Consider the following 12,343-nt stretch of genomic DNA (forward strand, 5'->3'; position numbering starts at 1 on the left):
AACAGAAATACTGGGACTACCACTGGAAACAGAGGTTGTCATAGCCATGGTGCTTGTAATCTCATTGGTTGACCACAGTTTTGTCCCACCTCAAGTGGGTGGGTTCTTTGAAAGTACCATGATAAACATCTGGCTGAACCAATCAGGAATAAAGGGGAGAAAGAGTCCAACGTGGGAATGGTAGGGGGAACCACCACAGGCCTTACAGACAGTGAGCTGGTAGTAAGGAAGCAGTCAGATTCATTGCAGTCACAAATTACCCCAACTGACAAGATGAGGGGGTATCTCAGTACCCCGAGAGCTACGATGATGAAGAAATACCCACACTGCGTGCACTTTGTGTGGTGTTTTACTGTTACCCATAATTCTTATGTCTAGGCTACATCTCACTGTGCGATTGATCATCTTCACATGATTTTTTGGTGTAAGCTTAATAATCATATCCCAGCTGTCTTCATCAGATTTTCTGTTTGTCTTTCTTCGTCAGATCTTCTGTTTGTCCGAATCTTTCCTTATGCTGATGCTCAGCTTCTTAGCCCTACCATGGTACCTGGTGAAAATTCATGCTAGTCTGGTTGACTGAGGCTTGCCCATTAAAAATTAAAATTAAAAGTGTCATCTTTTTCTTCCTAGGGTCTAAGGTCAGAAATTTGAAAGTTATCTCTCAACAATATTCAGGAAAATAACCACCACTAGCCTTGCTCTAGCCAGAGAGGATCCTGCTCTACCTGAACAGCTAGGAAAGCTCTGGTGGAGTCTGAATCACCCTGCATCCATTTGGCATCATCTCCCAGCCAGAGGAGGGCCGGGGGCAGGGCCAGTGTAGCGGGCAACGACCTCGGGCTGAGGCCAGTGAGCCAGGTGCAAATGCAGGGAAGAGCGGCCTCTCTCACCCACTGCTCAAGTGCCAGGTGAGTGCCGGGGGACTTGCCTCTCTGTCCTCGGATTTTACTTTACTTTTTTGGACAGCTTGCAGAGGTATTTTCTGCTGACTTTATGACTCTCTTCAGAGCAGGGTAGCAGCCCATGTGGGGACGCTGGCTGTGTGTGTGGCTCCTCTGGGGGTGCCCCGGCCTTCCTGCAGGATGGAGCTGTCAGCCTCTATTATCGCTGCCCCTTTGAGCTCTGAGTGCTGCCAGGGCTGCGCGGCCAGGTGATTGCTGGTCACCTCGCATCCTGACATCCTGTTCTCCCGAGGCTCTGCACACAAACAGTGAGGGCTTCAGGGCTGTCCATGGGAAGAAGATGGGCCGCTGCGAGAGGAAGGTTGCAGAGTACTCAGCGCCTCCAGTCCTGGAGCGCGTGCAAGTGGTGTGCGTGTGTTTGCATGGTGTGCACTTTTCTTAACATACAACTAGAAATGAGCAAATACAGCTAATTATTTCTCCATCAGAAATAGTTGTGGGTGGAGCTGGGGAGATAGTTCCGTAGTATAAGCACCTGCCTGGCAAGCTCAAGGTCCCAAGTTTGATCCTCAGTACCACATGCCATGCTGGCCCTGAAACTCCGGGTGTGCCCTGCTGGCCCCAAAACTGGGTGTGGTGATGCACACCCATAATCCCAGTGCTGGGGATGCTGAAACAGGAGGATCACTATGAGTCTGAGTTGCATAGTGAGACTCTGTGCCAAATAAAAAGAACAACAATGACAACAACAACCACAAAAAAACCAAGAAAACTTCTTTAAAAAATAGTTGTGGAGCCACAGAGATAGCTCAGAAGTCTAAGTGCCTGTCTAGGCAAGCTCAGGAACCTGGGTTTGACCAATGGTACACCATGCTGTGTGGGCACTGCCTCCCATGTGCACTGAGCTGGTCACCACGGCTTGGCATGGTGCCACATACCTGTAATCCCAGTGCTGGGGAGGCTGAAACAGGAGGATCACTGTAAGTCTGAGCTGTGTAGTGAGACCCTGTACCAAATACATAAAATTAAAAAAAAAAAAAAAAGTGGACATTGAGGCTCAGGGCACTGACAGAGAGACCTTATAACAATACCCGTCCCTGCTGCCCAGCGTCCAGACATTGGCAGGTACGTCAAGGGCGCTCTGCGGGAAGTGCTGTCCACCCATATCCACACGGTCTCATTCACACAGCGGCCTGGAGCACACCCTGTCACCACTGCCCATGACAGTATGCAGTGTGAACCCCAGCTGCTGTATGTGCTGAGGTGGCCCAAACACCGCCTGCACCTGGAGGCCACAGGTCAGAGGGCTCCCCTGGTCAGCAGGTACCTCAGCCCCTCCCTGGTCCTGCCGAGGGGTTTTCAGCTCCCTAGGCAGAGAGGGCTGTGTGTGGACTCCGTGCTGGCACAGAGAGGCAGAGTCCAGCCACTCTGAAGGTACGAGAAGCTGTTTCACAGCCCAGGGTGAAGGGAGGACAGCTGCCTCCAGGATGAGGACTGAGCCACCCAAATGGGCTCCTGCCAGGAGGGGAACTTAGCCCTGTTCTGCCTGGACAGGTGGGGGCTCAGTTGGCCCCCACGAGGCTCGGTAGGTGAGACCAGTGAGTCCCTGGGCTCTGCCCAACCCACTTGCCGCCTCACTCAGGGGCCATGGCTGCACTCTTCCCTCTCCCTGGGACCAGAGCACTCTAGCCAGTCAATATGCAGGGGGGTGGGGTGAGGGGACTGCATGGCTGGTGAGGGACTTGGTACAGAGTGAGCCATTTCCAGGCGGCCCTGCCCTCTGGGAGCCGGAGCACAGCCTGGTCCTCCAGACAGGTGATGTGGAGCAGCTCCTTATAAATAATCCACCAGTGCTCTTCTGCTCCAGCGCCCCGTGTCAGGAGGGAGGGGAGCTGCACAGCGCCACAGCTTCTGGCTAGGCTTCTGGCTGCCCCAGGCTGGTGAGGGCCCGCGAGTCTGGGGTCAGTAGGTGAGGCACTCTGGCCACTGCTCACAGCACCACGCCCAGCATGTTCTGGAAGAAGTGATTTCCTCTCCTTGTGCAGCCTCATCCTGTCCCTCTAGAGCCAGGGCAGCATTTGGTGTGACACAGGTCCCTGCCTGCCCCTTCTGGCTGCACCCACAGCCACCCAGTCCTGCCTGCCTCCTAGGTGCCCTTCATGGATGCCGAGGCCTCAGGTTCCTCTGTCAGGACACCAGGGAAGATGTGGTTCTGGTGGTTGTCCCTGCCCCTGCGGTTCTCTCCTCCCACTGATCTGACCACACAGAAGATGGTCTTCCATGGTGTGAATGGCCCCAGTATGCAGGTGACACTCTGAGTGGAAATGTGGGCTGTGGTGGCTCAGACCTCCCAGAAGGCCTCAGCACTTGGCTCACACGTCTTCCTCAGGGCCTGCTAAGGGCACAGAGCCCCTGCCCGCCCTTGCTCAATGCCGCCTGACTGGCTCTGAGTGTGAAGACCACAGTGAGGGAGCCTGTGCTCTACTGGAGGTGGCCTCCCCTTGAAGCTAGTCAGGTACAGACTCTGGGATTCTTCAACTACCCAGAAGAACTAGCACTGGCTTCCATCTATCAAGCGGTGATTTTATGAGTGGGCAGAGTCGACCAAGATAACACCCAAAGATAAGGCGGTGAGGGGAGGGCAGGCCAAGGCTAGTGGGAAGAAGTAGGGATGTCCCAGGTGCTGGAGCCAGGGCGCAGGCAATATGACTGCGGTCTGTGGTATGCGCAGGACAGTAGGATGACCCTGCCAGTGGCTCTACTTGGGAACGCCCTACTCTGCCCTGTGGGCTGCCCATCCATCTCTAGCCCATTGCAGGGCTGAGCCCCACTCCCGAAGCTGCAGCCCCCCAGCCCCGCCCATCTTCCTGCACTCTGTACCCCACCTACACTAGAAGCAGCACACCAGCTCCCCCCAGGTGACCACAAGGTCATTAAATCCATACATTTTGGAATTCAGAGGGAAATTAACACCCCAATTCTTTTTAGTTTTCCAATCCACAAACACGTCACATTGCTTTGTTCAATAGATCTCTAATATCCCTCAGCAATGTTTGTTATTTGAAATGTGTGGGCTTTGCACATATGCCATATATTTTGATGTGATTGGTTTTGTTTTTAATTTTGTTTTCCAATTATTTTGTTGGTTGCAAATAGAAATATTAATTGAACATAGTACATTGGCCTTGTAAATGTATTAATCCCCAAATTTTACAGACTATTACAATTTTACAGACTTTTAGATTCTATGTCTATAAATTATACACAAGTAATGGCAGTTTTATTTCTTTCTTTTTAACTTCAGTTTCATGCAATTTTCTTGTTTATGTTTTCTCTGGCTGCACTGTTCTGACTGGACCCGCAGCGCCACCTTAATGGAAGTAGAGGGGGCAGGAGTCCTTGTCATGCCCCGACCCAGGGGGATGTGTTCGATATTCCCCATTAAGTCTGATGGCAGTTGCTGTCCCCTGCATTCCTAGTTGCTGGGGCTTTTAAACGGGAACTGGCATTGAATTGTGGTGTTTTGCACCTAGTGACATGATTATATGGCTTTCCACCTTTACTCTGTTCATGTGGGCAACTTTGCTTTATATCCCCAGCATCCTACTGTGAACAACCTCAAGCATAAAGACACAGGAAGAAGCACGCGCTGGCAGTCACTGCAGGATTACCTTTTGGGACTTGGTTCATCCCTGATACCCCTCTCCCGCTCCCTCAGTGTGCATCCATTTTCAGTGTGTTCCAAGAACAGCCAACACCGGTTCCTTTGACCCTTAGACACTTTGGCCTGAGTCTCACTGACTAGGGTTGGGGTTGAGGCTCATCTCTCTGCTCTGAAATGTGCAGACCCGGAGGCAGCATCTGCAGAGTTTCGGCAAATACAGCCACCTGGGTGGTGCGTCTGCGCGGGAGGGCAGGCTTCTCTGCAGAGGAGCCGTGTAGCTCCGGCTGGCCCACGCCCCCCAAGGCCAGGGTTACTCTGTTTTCCCACTGTCACCGGGCCTGCTTCCAACCTTGCACAAATAGTGTCAGAGGCACATACTTGTGTCTGGATGTTCTCTCCTGACATAATGTTTTTGAACATAATCTTGTAGTTGTGTTTATTACTAATTTATTCCTTTTGTTGCCGAGTCATGTTCATTGTCTGAATATATTGACTTCTTCATTGAAGCAACAGGACTTCTAATTTTTTGCTATTTTCTGTATGTTATCTGTCTTGGTCACTTTTTTGGTGCTAGGACAGACTACTCCAAACCTGCAACTTACAGGAGAAGTGGTTTTCCTTGCTTGTTTGCTTATTTATTTATGTATTTAAGGAAGGGCCACATTATGCAATGTAGGCTGGCCTTGAACTCAGTGTGTAGCCCAGGCTGGCCTAGAACTTGCAGCAATTCTCCTGCCTCATACATGGGTTTGGCTCATATTTTGTTATCTTTTTGGCTGATATTTTAAAAGTTTTGTTTCCTGCTGAGCATGGCGGTGCACACCTGTAATCCCAACACTTGAGAGGCTGAAACAGGAGGATTGTTGTGAGTTCAAGGCCAACCTGAACTACATAGCGAGACTCTCTCTCAAAAAGCCAAAAACAGTTTCAGTTCTTGCATGGCTGATCTGCTCTAGGCAGAGGTAGCATGGATGAGGGGTTGGAGGGAGGAGAATTGCGCACCTTGTGGCAGAAGGGAAGCAGAGTGCATCAGGCGAGGACCTGGGAGGGGAGAAATCCTTCAGGCCATATCCCAGTCACCTCTTCTGCCCAGACCCCACCTCATAAGAGCAAGTCAGCCATCAGCACCCCCATCCAATCTCCTTGAGGGCACAGAAACTTTGGAGACCATTTTAGGTTCAACTCTAACTCTGCCTTTTTTCCGTGAGTGGGCAGCAGAAATCCCTACACCAAAGGGCAGTTTTGTGTTTGTTTCCATATGGCGGGCCTGGTCATCGCTACCTCAGTGGCTCGGCCTTGGGCAGAGAACAGCTTTTCATGGTGATCATGGGCCCAACGCAGATGCAGTGTGACCAGGTGAAGGGCTAGCTGCAGAGGGCAATGCCTGAGCTGACCTTGCCCGCCTCAGGCTGACCTTAGAAACGGCTGCCACATGAAACACAAATGAACTGAAGCTAAAAGGACCAACGAGAGGGCTCGGCAGTTCACACTGCTAAGAAAGTCATTAGGATTTGAATTCAGCAAACAAGGTGCCTCTGAAACAGGTAAAATAGAATAATCTTCAGGAAAGCACTTATTCTACAGAGCCATCTCTCTGGCCCCTTAATCTTCAGAAGAACAGAAATCTTTAAAATAGTTTTTTTCATAAGATTTTTTTTTTTTTTTTTTTTTTGTGGAACCGGGGATTGAACTCAGGCCCTTGAGCTTGCCATGGAAGTTCTTATTCCACTGAGCCATCTCCCCAGTCCCTCTTTATAATATTTTTAAAGATTACAAAATGGTAAAAATTAGAAATGATGCAAAATTTCATTAAACAAAGTAATAGGAATTTGACAATGGTTGTTGCATTGCATAATGTTATCTTCAAATTAGTTGTTTAGGTTACCAGATATAAGCCTGCAAAATTGATTTTTAAATAAGTTATAGGAAATTAAAAAGAAAAAAAGAAAATTAAAGAACTTAACCATTAACTGCTTCTTTCAATAGACCAGCAGAAATCAGCAGTACAATTATTCAAACTATCCTGCATATATACACAAATATATCTTTTCTTCTTTCTTTTGTCTTCCTCCTCATCCCAGGTTCTCCTTCCCACTGAACAGATTCTTTATCTTTCACAGTATCTGTTGTATCTTTCAAATTTTATTTACTCTTGAATTTCTCACACTAGTGAGACAATACTATATTTGTGCATGTGGGACTAATTTATTTTACTTACCGATATGGTCTCTAGTTGCATCCATTTATCTAGAAAAGCCTCAAACGTACCTTTTTTAAAATTAATTTTTAGAATATTTGTTTATTTATTTGGTACAGGGTCTTACTACACAGCTCAGACTCGTAGTGATCCTCCTGTCTTAGTCTCCTCAGCACTGGGATTACAGGCATGTGCCACTTTCCCTGGTTTTGGTGGTTAGCACAGTGTGCCAGGGTTCCAGGGCCGGCACAGCATGCAGCACCAGTGATTGAGCCAGTAGTGAAAGGTTCCTTTTTCCCCACAGCCCCTCCAGCATTTGTTACCGGTTGGCGTCTCGTTGATAGCCATCTTTGCAATTTTTATTGACAATATGTGACGTACTCCCTAAAAGACCTTAGGTTTTTTTTTTTTTATCATCTCTCCTTTTATTTCATTCATGTATTCATCCATCCATCTATCCATTCATATTTTAGGTTTGTGATATTTGACTCTTTTAGTCTGGCTTATTTTTCTTAGCACAATAATCTTGGGTTTCATCCATGTTCCTGCAAATGACATGATTTCATTCTCTCTGGCTGAATAATACACCATTGGATAGGTGTATCACACTGTCTCTACCTATCCTACGGATGGGCATCTAGGCTACTTCTAGATACAGCCAATATAAACGTGGGTATGAGTGTATCCCTAGACTGTGCTATCTTTAATTCTTCTAGGAAGAACCCAGAAAAGGTGTAGTTAGGGGCTGGGGAGATGGCTCAGTGGAATAAGCCCTTCCCTGGCAAGTGCAGGGGCCTGAGTTCAATCCCCGGTTCCTCCAAAAAAGGAATAAAGGACCAGAAAAGTGTAGTTGGGTCTCCGTGTTTTGAAGAATCTCCACGTTGACTTCCATAGTGGCTGTGTAGTTTGCATTCCCACCAGCAGTGTAGGAGTGATCCTTTTTCCTACAGCATCGCTGGCACTTGTGTGTGTACGTGATCTCGATGACGACCATGCTGCCTGGGGTAGGGTGGAACCTCCACGATTTTGGATTTACATTTTCCTAGTGGCCAAAGATGTGGAACATTTTCTCATATACTTATGGGCCACTCGTACTTCTTTTGCAGAGTGTTCATTGACCTTTATTTCTCCATTTTTAAAAATTTGTTTGGGGGGTTGTTTTTTGAACTCTCGACTTCTAGATATTAGTCCTCTGTCAGAAAAGTAGTTAGCAGATGCTTTCTCAGGTCCTGCAAGTTGACTCCTTGCCCTGGCAATCATTCCTCACTACACGGAGCTCTTTTCACCGACGCAGTCCTGCTTGCTGACTTGCTACTATTTCCGGTGTGATGACAGCCGCTTTCAGGATGTCTTCACCTGTGCTGCGGCTCCAAATATTCCCCCTACGCTGTCTTCTAGCAGTTTCAAAGCTTCTATTTTTTTTTTTTTTTTGCGGAACCAGGGATTGAACTCAGGCCCTTGTGCTTGCCAGGCAAGCGCTTATTCCACTGAGCCATCTCCCCGGCCCCAAAGCTTCTATTTTTATACCTTGGTCTTTGGCTCATCTGATTTGATTTCAGTTCAGGGTGAGAGAGAGGCATCTAGTCTCAGTCTTCTCTCAGCAGATGTGCGGTTCTCCTCGCACCGTTTGAAAGAGAAACTGCCTTTTCTTCAGTGTATGTTGCTGGACACGTTGTCAAAAACCAAGTGGCCATGGTGCGTGGGGCGGTCTCTGTGTCCTCTGTTCTGTAGCTCTGTGTCAGTACCATTCTTGTTTCTGTTGTTGCAATTTTGTATTTTTTTTTATTTTATTTTATTTTATTTTTTCTGATGGTAGCAGGGATCAAACTCGGGACCTTGCACTTGCCAGGCAAATACTTATTCCACTGAGCTATCTCCCTGGCACCCTGTTGTTGCGGTTCGAAGTTAGGTATTTTGGTGGACTTGGCTCCTTTTGACCTGGACTGCTTTAGCTACTCTGGGTCCTTTCGGATTCCATGTGAATTTTAGGATTGTCCTTCCTAGTTCTGTGAAGACTGTTGTTGGTGTTTTAATAGGGATGGTGTTAAATCTCGAGATTACTTTTGAAAATATTGTCATTTTGACAGTATTAATTCTCCTGATCCAAGACAGAGGAAGGGCTTTTCCTTTTGCTTTCAGAGTCCTGTAATTTTTCTCCGCAGAGCTCTTTCACCTCCTTGGCCAGGTTGATTCCTCTGCATACAATTTTTTGGAAGCTACTGTGAATGAAACTGTGTTCCTGATTTCTTTCTTGGTGGCTTCATTGTTATGCAAAATGCTTTTGATTCTTGTGTGTTGATTTTGTTGCACTTTTGCTTTTTTAAAAATGCCATATTGTCATTTATTTTATTTCTGTATTTGCTAGTGATACCGCAAGATTACTTTCAACAGTCCACTTCCCAGACCCACCCTGGGCTTGCCTTCTGGGTGACCTTCCCTTCTCCCGTGTTCTCTCCCTGCCCTCTGTACTGATTTTCCACAGCTGAAAAGTTTTGCTTTCATTGTTCTTGTCACACAAATCTGAGACAGAATTCCTCAACTTTTTGTTTTGTGCTTAAGAATATTTTATCATGCCTCCATTATGTAAAAAGTGTCTTTTTTTTTTTTTTTTTTTTTGGTACTGGGGATTGAACTCAGGACCTTGTGCTTGCCAGGCAAGTGCTTATTCTATTGAGCTATCTCCCTGGCCCTATTTTTTTTCTTTTTAGCTCTCTTTTTAATGTATTTTTATGTTTTTTACAAGTATCTTGTGGGTGTGGAATTCTAGGTTGGTGACTTCCTCCTTTTTGGTGACCTTTGCAGATGGCCTTGCATTGTCCTACAATTCCCATACTTTCTGCTGGAGGTCACTAATTAGCCCTACTTCTGGAGTAGCACATTGGTAATAGAACAGGTGGGGTGTGTAGGAGAGCTTCCAGCTACCCTGCGCCCATGGGACCTGTCCGGTCCAAGCCCAGGCGCAGTGTGGGTGAGATCCTCTTCCATGTCCTTGGGACTCCACCACCACTCCGCAGCACCCACCACGCCCACAGAGTGAGAACTTCTGCCGCGTTCTCAGGACCCCCAAATCCAGCCCTAGGCAGGCCGGGTGAGTGTGTGGGAGAACTTCCCCTCTCCCCTACTTCCCCTTGTCCCCTTCAGACTCAGCTCAGGCCTGGCATACAGGCCTGGGGTGAAACTCTACTGCTGCAGTCCCTGCAGAGAGAGTAGGGGGCAGAACCACCCAGCTAGTCCAGGAGCAGGACATCTTGCCAGAGGGGCACAACAGGTTGATTCCCAAGAGCGGCAGCAGGAAGGAGCTGAGCACAGCAGCCAGATCCAAGCCAGGCACAGTTGGATAATTACAAACTTTGTAGATCTGCCCTGAACTTCAGTAGGTGCTAAGGTTATAACTGCACCAAAGCTCTACAACAAAGGTCAGAAGACAGTGCTACACAAAATGCCAATGACAAGGAGCAAAATGCAACCTCAGACCCCAAGCCCACCCATAACAAGTGCAGAGGACACTAGCACAGAACAAATTGGGAACCACACAGCTGAAATCAATGAATCAAGAGCTTCTGAAATAAACCACTGCAGAAAGTTATAGAGGAACTCAGATCGAAAATAAAAAAAGAAATCCCTAAATTCATAGGATCTGAAGTAAAGATAATAGAACAGGCTCTGCAAGAACTATGTGGGTTCTCTTTGGCTAATTTTATTTGTTTATTTAGTTAGTATTTTAGAGAAAGATCTACAGGGTGTTCAGGGACTTATTACTAGATCAGACTTGTAATGATCTGCCTGTTTACAGCCTTCCAAGAGCTGGGATTACAGGCATATGCCACCACCTCAGTTGCCATCTCGGTGTGCCTGGGGGGAGGTGGGTGGCCAGCACGGCAGGCCTGGGGATCGAAACCTCAGCCCCTGAACCTGCTTGCAGGTGCTTTAATCTGCTGGGCTATTTGGCCGGCCCTCTCTGGTTAATTTTAAATTATTCTTCTTTGTATTTATTCCACTTGTGTTTGTTGAATGTCTTTTTTTAAATTTAGTACGGGGTCTATAGGGTCTATAGGGTCTCACTATGTAGATTGGACACATAGTGATCCTCCTGTTTTCAGCCTCCCAAGTACTGGGATTACAGGCGCTCACCTTCATCCCCAGTCTCAATTGCCATCTCAAAAGCGCGCCCTGGGAGCAGAGCTGGCACGGCATGCCGGCGTTTTAATCCCAGCCACAAGGCTCTGCCTAAGCAGGTGCTTTAGTCTGCTGAGCTATCTGGCCGGCTATTGCTTGTTGAATGTCTTGAGTATGTGGTTGATGTCTTTGAGGCTTTACAAAAGCCCAGCTGTTTTTCTTTCAAATTTAGTTACCTCTTGTCTCTTTCTCCTTGTGTGATGGGATGATTTGACCTTGACCCCTTTTGATGTATTCCTCACATCCTTCATTCCATTCTGTTTCCTCTTCGTCCACTTAATTTTTATGACTGTTTCAGTTAATCCATTTGAAAGTATATTCACTTTATTAGTGAATGTACCCAATGGATTATTAAATTCAAATATTATATTTTTATTTATTTATTTATTTATTTAATTAATTATTTTTGCGGAATCAGGGATTGAACTCAGACCCTTGTGCTTGTCAGGGAAGTACTTATTCTACTGAGCCATCTCCCCAGCGCCTATATTTTTATTTTAGAATGCCTATACGTTCTTGTTTGCTTGTTTTTTGAAACAGGGTCTTGCATATATTCCAGGTTGGCCTCAGACTCACTGTGATTCTCTTGCCTCAGCCTCCCAAATATGGGGATTACTGGCATGTGCCAGCCACCATACCTGGCCCAATATCTTTTGTATGAATCCATATTTTATTTAAAAACATTGTTTTTGTGTGTGTGTGTGTGTGTGTGTGTGTGTGTGTGTGTGTGTGTCAGGACTGGGAATTGAACTCAGGACCTTGTGCTTGCTGGGTAGGCCCTGTGCTGCTGAGCTGTATCCTTGGCCTTCTATTGAAATTTTCTATCTTTAATCCATTTCATCTTTCTTTTTTATTATTTCTCTCTAGTACTATATGCTAGATCAAGAGCTGCCCTTTGCCAGCCCTCTTCCTCTTGTCTAGCTGACAGGTGACGTTGTCCCAGCAGGTGTGGAGCTGGCCCGGGTGGGTAGCTGTCACAAAGGCTTGTGGTCACCTGGAGCTGTCAGTGTTCCGTGGGCAGGGTGTTCTTAGATTTTGACTGGGACCCCGAGAACCACCTGTACAGTTTACATGGGGCCAGCAGCCTGAGCACTGCTGCGTGTGGTACGGGCTCCTCATTTTAGGGACTTTCTCTTAAGTCCTGTGGGAGCACAGGGAGTCTTTCTCTGCCCTTTGGCCTAGCACTGAAGACTTCATGGGTCTGGTTTGTACTGCTTTTACTGCTCTCCACAGCTCTTGAAACTACATATTTTATATGTATATACATATTTTAAATGTATTTGGTGCAGGGTCTCACTGTGCAGCTCAGACTCATCGCGATCCTCCTGTTTGCAGCCTCCCCAGCACTAGGATTACAGACTCATCGCGATCCTCCTGTTTGCAGCCTCCCCAGCACTAGGA

This window comes from Octodon degus, unplaced genomic scaffold (assembly GCF_000260255.1).
Source record: "Octodon degus isolate 3935 unplaced genomic scaffold, OctDeg1.0 scaffold00008, whole genome shotgun sequence".
In the NCBI taxonomy this organism is placed as follows: domain Eukaryota; kingdom Metazoa; phylum Chordata; class Mammalia; order Rodentia; family Octodontidae; genus Octodon; species Octodon degus.